The sequence below is a fragment of the Pseudorasbora parva genome, chromosome 1, assembly GCF_024679245.1.
Source record: "Pseudorasbora parva isolate DD20220531a chromosome 1, ASM2467924v1, whole genome shotgun sequence".
Taxonomy (NCBI): Eukaryota; Metazoa; Chordata; class Actinopteri; order Cypriniformes; family Gobionidae; genus Pseudorasbora; species Pseudorasbora parva.
Window position 1 is genome coordinate 70,358,238 of NC_090172.1, and position 11,250 is coordinate 70,369,487.

General features: G+C 40.8%; 1 pseudogene; it reads right to left on the reverse strand.

The window, feature by feature from the left end:
• Positions 1 to 6,479: 6,479 nt before the first annotated feature.
• Positions 6,480 to 6,596, reverse strand: LOC137089115 (5S ribosomal RNA; annotated as a pseudogene).
• Between the last annotated feature and the right edge of the window lie 4,654 nt (positions 6,597 to 11,250).

Sequence of the window (11,250 nt, forward strand, 5' to 3'; positions counted from 1 at the left end):
GCTATTATGCATAATATATAATATATATGTGCCCCATATATGCAATCAGAGTGCCTACTGTATGTAGTAAATGGAAAATCTCTACAGCAATAGGCAAACTGCTACATTCATTCAGTTTGTTTCTACCATTTATTAGTAATGATTTACACAGTTGTTTTTGTTGTTTTTTTACAAATTTCTTTTTACCTGAACATTCAGTATTGTGCAATATAGCACACAGAAGGTGAGGGACATTTTGGGGGGAAAGAAGTGCTGCATTTTATCATTTAAACATGTGGCTTTTCATTAAAATTCTATAATCCAAGATTGCCACCACCTTATGACGTTATCATATGCAAATTAGATGGGAGAATGTAATCCCTACATAAACTTTGGGTCATCCTTAATATTTCTCTAACTAACAGAAAGTTTCTATCTTTTATCACTTTTAAGATATAGCCTTTTGAAATTAAGATGTCAAAATCGAATGTTTTAGGAAAAAACCTCTGGTGCCTAAAGGGTTAAACGCGGTTTTCCATTCATCCCCCTTCCTGATGCGAACCAAATGATAGGGATTTCGTAAATCCAATTTTGTGAAGATGGATGCTCCCTGCAACCTCTCAAAAGCAGAAGACATCAACGGCAAACGATAAGTATTCTTTACCGTGATATTGTTCAGCTCTCTGTAATCAATACAAGGTTGCAGAGATCCATCCTTCTTTCCCACTAAAAGGAACCCCGCCCCCACCCCCGCTGGAGAAGAGGAAGGTTGGATGAATCTGGCAGCTAGAGAATCAGAAATATATTTCTCCTTGCCGCTCTCTCAGGAACAAAAAGAGAGTCAAGTTTGCCCTTAGGTGAAGATTTACCTGGCACTAAGTCTATAGCACAGTCATAGCGACGATGCAGAGGGAGAGAAGCAGCTCGAGACTTACTGAACACTTCCTTCAGGTCAAGGTACTCTGCGGGCATGTTTGATAAATCCATCGCCTTCTCCTGTAATACAGAAACAGGCACAGAAGAACAAGACCCGTGGCAGGACTCACTCCACATGGACACTGAGTTGGAGCCCCAGTCCACACGGGGATTGTGTCTCACCAGCCAGGGGTGCCCCAACACAATAGGTGTGACAGATGAGTGCATGAGGAGAAAGAAATTTGGGTCCAGTAGATAGGCAGACGTTGGAAAGTGGTTGTCCGTTGAGCGCACTGACCAAGATCTGGTGAGGAAGAGATGAGATGGGAAGGTGTAACTCGTGTACCAGGTGAATGTCCTTAACCCCTCAGCCCCCGGAGTCCACAAGTGCTGTTGTCCCGTCTCAGTCTTACTGGAAGGAGAGTGGATAGTGAGGGCTCTGGAACAGGTAGGCGTGGTTCAGGGTGATGACTTCTTTTGGGTGCAATGGGGGAAACATCTGCATCAGTGCTTGTACAGCGCGTGGAAGAGATGCTCTCCTGCTGCTGATCCATCCTGGCAATGCTATGCTCCACAAAATCCCTTAGCCATGTTGAACTTGCTGCTTCTATAGTTGGTCAGTAATCTCTCTGTAGTGATAAACAGGATGGAAGCAAAAGCAATGTTTGCGGGAACCCAGACAGCAGGAGAGCGTGACGCAGGGACTGAGATGGGAATCCTGAAGACGGCGTGATGGTGAAGATGAGACCGTGGTGAGATCAACGAATGAAGAGTCCAGAGTCCAGTACACAGAAGGAACAGGGAACAGGCATGCAAACATGGGAGATTCAAACAACAATCTGACAACATGGAGAGGGACAGAAGGCATTAAGTAGGCTGGTGATGATGAAGTTTAGCTGCCCCTCATCAGGATAATGAGCGGCCATGCCCGCCAGAACAAACAATGTAACGAGACGAATAGCTTTGAGTAATGAACCATTTTCGACACTAATGTTTCAGAAAGCAATAATGCTTCGAAACTCTTCATTTGGCCATCACTACACGTAACTAAGCGACAGAGTCCGTTAAAGATGGTAGTAGTATGTCCTGAAGCTTGCATACTTTTCTGCAATACACTCAAAAGTATGTACTTTTACTTCACAAAAAAACAACAACATAATTTTAGGACAGTATAAGTAGGTGAATTGGGACACAGCATGAGACTTTGTGTTGGATTTCCAAACGCAGCTTTATTTGAACCATAATCCACACTCATAGCCAACAAATAGGCAAGAGGTCATAACAGGTAGGCAGTCCAATCAGGCAAACAAAACAAGGGACACAGGCAAGAATTCCAACAAAAGAGACATGAAACCAGGGATAACGCTCTGAAATGCACTACAAGACAAGACAAGACTTCACAATGAATGACAGAGATAACCAGGCTTAAATAGGATAAGGAAAACAGAATTATGAGACACAGGTGTAAAAAGTGAGTGCTAATGAGTCTGGGCAAAGGATTATGGGTAATGTAGTTTATGATAAAGTGACAGTCTGGGGTGGAGTGCCCTCTGGTGGTAATTATGGACACTCACACTGGTGATTAGTGACTGTGGTGCTGTATATTTGAACACTTAGCAGCTTTAGAAGGTTCATGAACAAAATCCCTTCTTCCAAATATCCCTGAAACTCATTCAATTACTAAATTCATCTTACTTATAGATACACTTTTGAGAGCAGATTAATGTGCCTCAACCTGACCATTTCAGTGGATTCTTGGCCCTTTTTGCAATTGACGGAAACAAGATACATTTCTAGTTTCAGTGTTATTTATTCTTCTGGGAATCCCTTTAAATAAAATAATTATCAGCTGCGTACAAATTGATGAACCACATTTGTTTTTTGACCATTAAAAAAGGGGTAAAACTCAACAGTTACCGCATTAAGATCCCCATATCTCAGGGACTGAACCATCAAGGGCCTTTAAAATGAAGGAACCAATATAATGGCATATAATGGAACACAGATTGATAAAGTCAACAGATTTCACTAATAGATCTACCATTCTCTGTGTAAAAATAAAATAAAGAGGCTGCAATCTTTCTAAAGTCATGTTGACAGCCCAGATCTCAGGTGAAAACTGACCCTCTACAAAACAGTAATTACTCCATCAATATACATGACGTGACATTTTTTTAATCAAAATTTGAGCTGGGGAAGTTTCCAAAATTTGGTTAATTTGACATGACTTAAAATGATCAGATTTTCACAGTGCTCATTAAATCGACAGCTCTCCTTATCTACTTTGATATGGCTATGGTGGTATCTCGAATTCCAGATAAAAAGCTGTCTGAACCTGTAATTCTCACTTTTACCACTAAATCTGGAGTAAAACCTATTGCTTCTACCTTGTGATGGTATAACGAAACAGTAGGATTAGTAAATTATGTGTGGTGGGCTACATGCTGTCTGTGCAGCTTTGTGTGCAAAAACATTGCAAGTTCATTTTGAGTCTTCTTGCACTTGAATACTTTACACTCTGCAAGGCCTTAAAAATACAGGATGTTCAAATTTTGTAATTAATCCACAAATCACATGCTTTTCAAACTGTGGGGCTTGGTCCGTACAGATCACGGATCCATTTACTACGATATATACTAACTTTACATCACACATCCTGCAAGGTGACTATCACAAATGCACACATTACGATGTCGATGCTGAAATGATACCATGCAGCCTTGGTAAGCAGAAGAGGCTTTGTTCAAAAACATTTGAAAAAATCTTACTGAACACAAACATTTAAGTACAATTCAAATCTCTGCATGTGTCCTTGATCCGCCCCTTTTATCGATGATGCATTAAGAGGAGTGTGGACTTCAGACAGTCCGGTATCCCAGAAAGCAACCAAGCGTCAGTAGTGAATGAGAAAACCCACGTAATGTAATAATGCTAGCGGTATTGTGTGACAAAATGTACTTCTTTTTTTTCACTTTTGATCTGCCGAGTTGTGAGATCCAGTCGATCAGCAATGCTCAGTGCTCGTTAACCCTGGTGAGAGCAGCCTTTCCTCTGATAGATCTTCTGACATTTGTCGCTGGCTCTAGTGTCTCTGTAGTGGTTTAACATGAGATGATAACATGAGATAAACACAAAAATTTGTCTTGTGTTTATCTAATGGGCGATCTTTGGTCTCATGACTCTAAAAATTATTCCCTGGCTATTAATTTTGGCTGAGGGCAAAGTAAAGTTTCATTTGTTTCTTAGACCATTAAAACTGACATTTAACAAAAAAAATACTGGGCTCTGATCTGATTATGTTTATTTCGAGCAAAAAAACGAAACGAAACAAAATCAATATATATTATATTAGCTAGAATCATCTAGGTGTAATCACCTAAACAGAGAGTTGTTGATATTTTTGCAGAGTTATTATAAAAGAAATACTGAAATATGAAATATGGCCCTAGTTATTCAGACCCTTTGCTGTGACACTCATAAATTTAACTCAGGTGCTGTCCATTTCTTCTGAGCATCCTTGAGATGGTTCTACACCTTCATTTGAGTCTAGCTGTGTTAGATTATGCTATGTTAGATTTTAAGCGGTATGTGTGGAGAAAAATATCACCTGTCCAATACAGTCCGAACAGTGAAGCATGGTGGTGGCAGCATCATGCTGTGGGGTGTTTTTCAGCTGCAGGGACAGGACGTCTGGTTGCAATCGAGGGAAAGATGAATGTGGCCAAGAACAGGGATATCCTGGACGAAAACCTTCTCCAGAGTGCTCAAGAGCTCAGACTGGGCCGAAGGTTCACCTTCCAACAAGACAATGACCCTAAGCACAGCTAAAATAACGGAGGAGTGGCTTCACAACAACTCCGTGACTGTTCTTGATTGGCCCAGCCAGAGCCCTGACTTAAACCCAATTGAGCATCTCTGGAGAGTCCTGAAAATATTTGTCCACCAACGTTCACCATCCAACCTGACAGAACTGGAGAGGACCTGCAAAGAGGAATGGCAGAGGATCCCCAAATCCAGGTGTAAAAAAACTTGTTGCATCTTTCCCAAAAAGACTCATGGCTGTATTAGATCAAAAGGGTGCTTCTACTAAACACTGAGCAAAGGGTCTGTATACTTAGGACCATGTGATATTTCAGCGTTTCTTTTATTAATATGTCTGCAAAAACAATTATGTGTTTTTCTGTCAATATGGGATACTGTGTGTACATTAATGAGAAAAAAAAAGATTTTAGCAAATGGCTGCAATATAACAAAGAGTGAAAAATTGAAGAGGGTCTGAATACTTTCCGGAACCACTATATACAGGTCCGTCTAAAAAATTAGCATATTTTGATAAAGTTCATTATTTTCCATAATGTAATGATAAAAATTAAACTTTCATATATTTTAGATTCATTGCACACCAACTGAAATATTCCGGGTCTTTTATTGTTTTAATACTGATGATTTTGGCATACAGCTCATGAAAACCCAAAATTCCTATCTCTAAAAATTACATTATGGAAAATAATTAACTTTATCACAATATGCTAATGTGTTGAGAAAGAACTGGACATGCACATATACATACAATGTTGTTGTGTTGTGTTTTATGTCACATTTTATTTTATTAAAGTAATAATAATAATAATAATAATAATGCGTTCGATTTATATAGCGCTTTTCAAGGCACTCAAAGCGCTTTACATAGAAGGGGGGAATCTCCTCAACCACCACCAATGTGCAGCACCCACCTGGATGATGCGACGGCAGCCATATTGCGTCAGAACGCTCACCACACACCAGCTGATTGGTGGAGAGGAGACCGAGTGATGAAGCCAATCAGGATATGGGGATTATTAGGAGGCCATGATGGACAGGGGCCAATGGGCAAATTTGGCCAGGATGCCGGGGTTACACCCCTACTCTTTTTCCGAAAGACATCCTGGGATTTTTTTTATGACCACAGAGAGTCAGGACCTCGGTTTAATGTCTCATCCGAAAGACGGTGCTCTTTTTGTCAGTATAGTGTCCCCATCACTATACTGGGGCATTAGGACCAACACAGACCACAGGGTGAGCGCCCCCTGCTGGCCTCACTAACACCATCACTATACTGGGGCATTAGGACCCAAACAGACCTCAGGGTGAGCTCCCCCTGCTGGCCTCACTAACACCATCACTATACTGGGGCATTAGGACCCACACAGACCACAGGGTGAGCGCCCCCTGCTGGCCTCACTAACACCATCACTATACTGGGGCATTAGGACCCACACAGACCACAGGGTGAGCTCCCCCTGCTGGCCTCACTAACACCATCACTATACTGGGGCATTAGGACCCACACAGACCACAGGGTGAGCTCCCCCTGCTGGCCTCACTAACACCATCACTATACTGGGGCATTAGGACCCACACAGACCACAGGGTGAGCTCCCCCTGCTGGCCTCACTAACACCATCACTATACTGGGGCATTAGGACCCACACAGACCACAGGGTGAGCACCCCCTGCTGGCCTCACTAACACCATCACTATACTGGGGCGTTAGGACCCACACAGACCACAGGGTGAGCACCCCCTGCTGGCCTCACTAACACCTCTACCAGCAGCTACCTGGTTTTCCCAGTTGGTCTCCCATCCAGGTACTGGCCAGGCTCAGCCCTGCTTAGCTTCAGTGGGAAACCAGTCTTGGGCTACAGGGTGATATGGCTGCTGGCTGTGCCAGAAAAGTGAAGATAATCATAAATGCACGTGTTGTATAAACCATATATTAATATGTTTAATAGTTTTTTAAATGTAGTTAAAACAAAAGAGGTTTAAACTAAAAGAGGTAAGGTTGCGTTTTATATTTTGTTTTGTTATAAATATATGCAGTAAAGATAATCAATGTATGCGTTGGCTCAATGACATTTGTGTGGATACGAAAAGAGGCGGAGTGGTGTTTTATAACAAATATCCTTACATTGTTGCCTCAAATATGCATACAGTGATAACCGGAGTGGCTGCTGTTCTGTTGGAATTAACAGACTTCCTCTGGAGTTTGTACTCCTAACTTAAACTTGGCGAGTCTGATCAAATAAGGATGCAAGTCTGAAGTTTGTGTACTTAGTTTTGAGAAACAGCCATGGTTGTTGTTTTACCACTGTCAATGACTGTGCAAAAACTATCGGTTCATTACGTATTTTCTGATCTTATCTATTATATGTTTATAGGTGAGGTACTCGACAGCTACCAAGATGAGTAAGAAAGCATTGATCATCACAGTGTTAACTTTAGGTACGTAAGTTACTTTTCATGCCAATTCTTTATTTGTATTATTACAATTCCTCTATGATCAATGTTACTTTTTTTTAAACTACAGTATTTTGTAGAGGCATTGCTCAAAGTACAACAAATACAACTACTCTACCTATAACAAATGCAACACCAACAAATACAACTACTGCACCTATAACAAATGCAACATCAACAAATACAACTACTGCACCCAAAACAAATGTAACATCAGCAGCCAATGCAACTACTGACCCTACAACAAATGTAACATCAGCAGCCAATGCAACTACTGACCATACAACAAATGTAACATCAGCAGCCAATGCAACTACTGACCATACAACAAATGTAACATCAGCAGCCAATGCAACTACTGACCCTACAACAAATGTAACATCAGCAGCCAATGCAACTACTGACCATACAACAAATGTAACATCAGCAGCCAATGCAACTACTGACCCTACAACAAATGTAACATCAGCAGCCAATGCAACTACTGACCATACAACAAATGTAACATCAGCAGCCAATGCAACTACTGACCCTACAACAAATGTAACATCAGCAGCCAATGCAACGACTGACCCTACAACAAATGTAACATCAGCAGCCAATGCAACTACTGACCCTACAACAAATGTAACATCAGCAGCCAATGCAACTACTGACCATACAACAAATGTAACATCAGCAGCCAATGCAACTACTGACCCTACAACAAATGTAACATCAGCAGCCAATGCAACTACTGACCCTACAACAAATGTAACATCAGCAGCCAATGCAACTACTGACCCTACAACAAATGTAACATCAGCAGCCAATGCAACTACTGACCCTACAACAAATGTAACATCATCAGCCAATGCAACTACTGACCATACAACAAATGTAACATCATCAGCCAATGCAACTACTGACCATACAACAAATGTAACATCAGCAGCCAATGCAACTACTGACCCTACAACAAATGTAACATCAGCAGCCAATGCAACTACTGACCCTACAACAAATGTAACATCATCAGCCAATGCAACTACTGACCATACAACAAATGTACCATCAGCAGCCAATGCAACTACTGACCCTACAACAAATGTAACATCAGCAGCCAATGCAACTACTGACCCTACAACAAATGTAACATCAGCAGCCAATGCAACTACTGACCCTACAACAAATGTAACATCAGCAGCCAATGCAACTACTGACCCTACAACAAATGTAACATCAGCAGCCAATGCAACTACTGACCATACAACAAATGTAACATCAGCAGCCAATGCAACTACTGACCCTACAACAAATGTAACATCATCAGCCAATGCAACTACTGACCATACAACAAATGTAACATCAGCAGCCAATGCAACTACTGACCCTACAACAAATGTAACATCAGCAGCCAATGCAACTACTGACCATACAACAAATGTAACATCAGCAGCCAATGCAACTACTGACCCTACAACAAATGTAACATCAGCAGCCAATGCAACTACTGACCATACAACAAATGTAACATCAGCAGCCAATGCAACTACTGACCATACAACAAATGTAACATCATCAGCCAATGCAACTACTGACCATACAACAAATGTAACATCAGCAGCCAATGCAACTACTGACCTTACAACAAATGTAACATCAGCAGCCAATGCAACTACTGACCATACAACAAATGTAACATCATCAGCCAATGCCACTACTGACCATACAACAAATGTACCATCAGCATCCAATGCAACTACTGACCCTACAACAAATGTAACATCAGCAGCCAATGCAACTTCTGACCCTACGACAAATGTACCATCAGCAGCCAATGCAACTTCTGACCATACAACAAATGTAACATCAGCAGCCAATGCAACTACTGACCCTACAACAAATGTAACATCAGCAGCCAATGCAACTTCTGACCCTACAACAAATGTAACATCAGCAGCCAATGCAACTTCTGACCCTACAACAAATGTAACATCAGCAGCCAATGCAACTTCTGACCATACAACAAATGTAACATCAGCAGCCAATGCAACTACTGACCCTACAACAAATGTTCCATCAGCAGCCAATGCAACTTCTGACCATACAACAAATGTAACATCAGCAGCCAATGCAACTACTGACCCTACAACAAATGTTCCATCAGCAGCCAATGCAACTTCTGACCATACAACAAATGTACCATCAGCAGCCAATGCAACTACTGACCCTACAACAAATGTAACATCAGCAGCCAATGCAACTACTGACCCTACAACAAATGTAACATCATCAGCCAATGCAACTACTCACCCTACAACAAATGTAACATCAGCAGCCAATGCAACTACTGACCCTACAACAAATGTAACATCAGCAGCCAATGCAACTACTGACCATACAACAAATGTAACATCATCAGCCAATGCAACTACTGACCTTACAACAAATGTAACATCAGCAGCCAATGCAACTACTGACCCTACAACAAACGTAACATCAGCAGCCAATGCAACTACTGACCCTACAACAAATGTTCCATCAGCAGCCAATGCAACTACTGACCATACAACAAATGTAACATCAGCAGCCAATGCAACTACTGACCCTACAACAAATGTAACATCAGCAGCCAATGCAACTACTGACCCTACAACAAATGTAACATCAGCAGCCAATGCAACTACTGACCATACAACAAATGTAACATCAGCAGCCAATGCAACTACTGACCCTACAACAAATGTACCATCAACAGCCAATGCAACTACTGACCATACAACAAATGTAACATCAGCAGCCAATGCAACTACTGACCTTACAACAAATGTACCATCAGCAGCCAATTCAACTTCTTACCCTACAACAAATGTAACACCAGCAGCCAATGCAACTACTGACCCTACAACAAATTTAACATCGGCAGCCAATGCAACTACTGACTCTACAACAAATGTAACATCAGCAGCCAATGCAACTTCTGACCATACAACAAATGTACCATCAGCAGCCAATGCAACTACTGACCCTACAACAAATGTGACATCAGCAGCCAATGCAACTACTGACCATACAACAAATGTACCATCAGCAGCCAATGCAACTACTGACCATACAACAAATGTAACATCAGCAGCCAATGCAACTACTGACCCTACAACAAATGTAACATCAGCAGCCAATGCAACTACTGACCATACAACAAATGTACCATCAGCAGCCAATGCAACTACTGACCCTACAACAAATGTAACATCAGCAGCCAATGCAACTACTGACCCTACAACAAATGTACCATCAACAGCCAATGCAACTACTGACCATACAACAAATGTACCATCAACAGCCAATGCAACTACTGACCCTACAACAAATGTACCATCAACAGCCAATGCAACTACTGACCATACAACAAATGTACCATCAGCAGCCAATGCAACTACTGGACCTACATCTACAGTTCTTGTTAGCTTTTCCAGCAATGAAACTTTTAATACAGAACTGTCAAATACATCTTCTGCTGCCTTTAATGAGAGAAAAAAGCGAGTTAATGATGAGGTACGTAGTGTGACTGCAAACAAGTTAAAAAGTAAGAAATAATTTGCATTTGCTTGTATAAAGTATTTTATTCTTCATCCTAGTGTAAATATTAGTGCAAACTTTTTGCACCCCACATGGACAATAATCTAATGTATTTTACTCCACTGCAGTTAGTGTTCTATTGTATTTGTGCACTTGTGTAAATATACTTTATGTTTAATAATAATAATAACAACAGAAACTGTTGTTAAAAATGCTCAGGGTTGTTACAGTAAACATTAATACGCACTGAATTTTGAATCAGTATATCTGCATATTATGTAAAAACAAATGAATGACCACCAAATTTCATTCAAGTTGTACATTTTGGACTGTTGTTAAAAATTTTAATTGATAACTACATGTTGAATCTGACATTGTGAAACTGTTTTCCACAGATTGTGCCAATATTTAAAAGTACATTTGGTAACTCCTTCATTGCATTGAACAGCGTTTCGTTCCGGTGGGTATCTCTTTACTTATAAGAAGGAATTATTTATTGTTTTTTTTTGTTTTAGA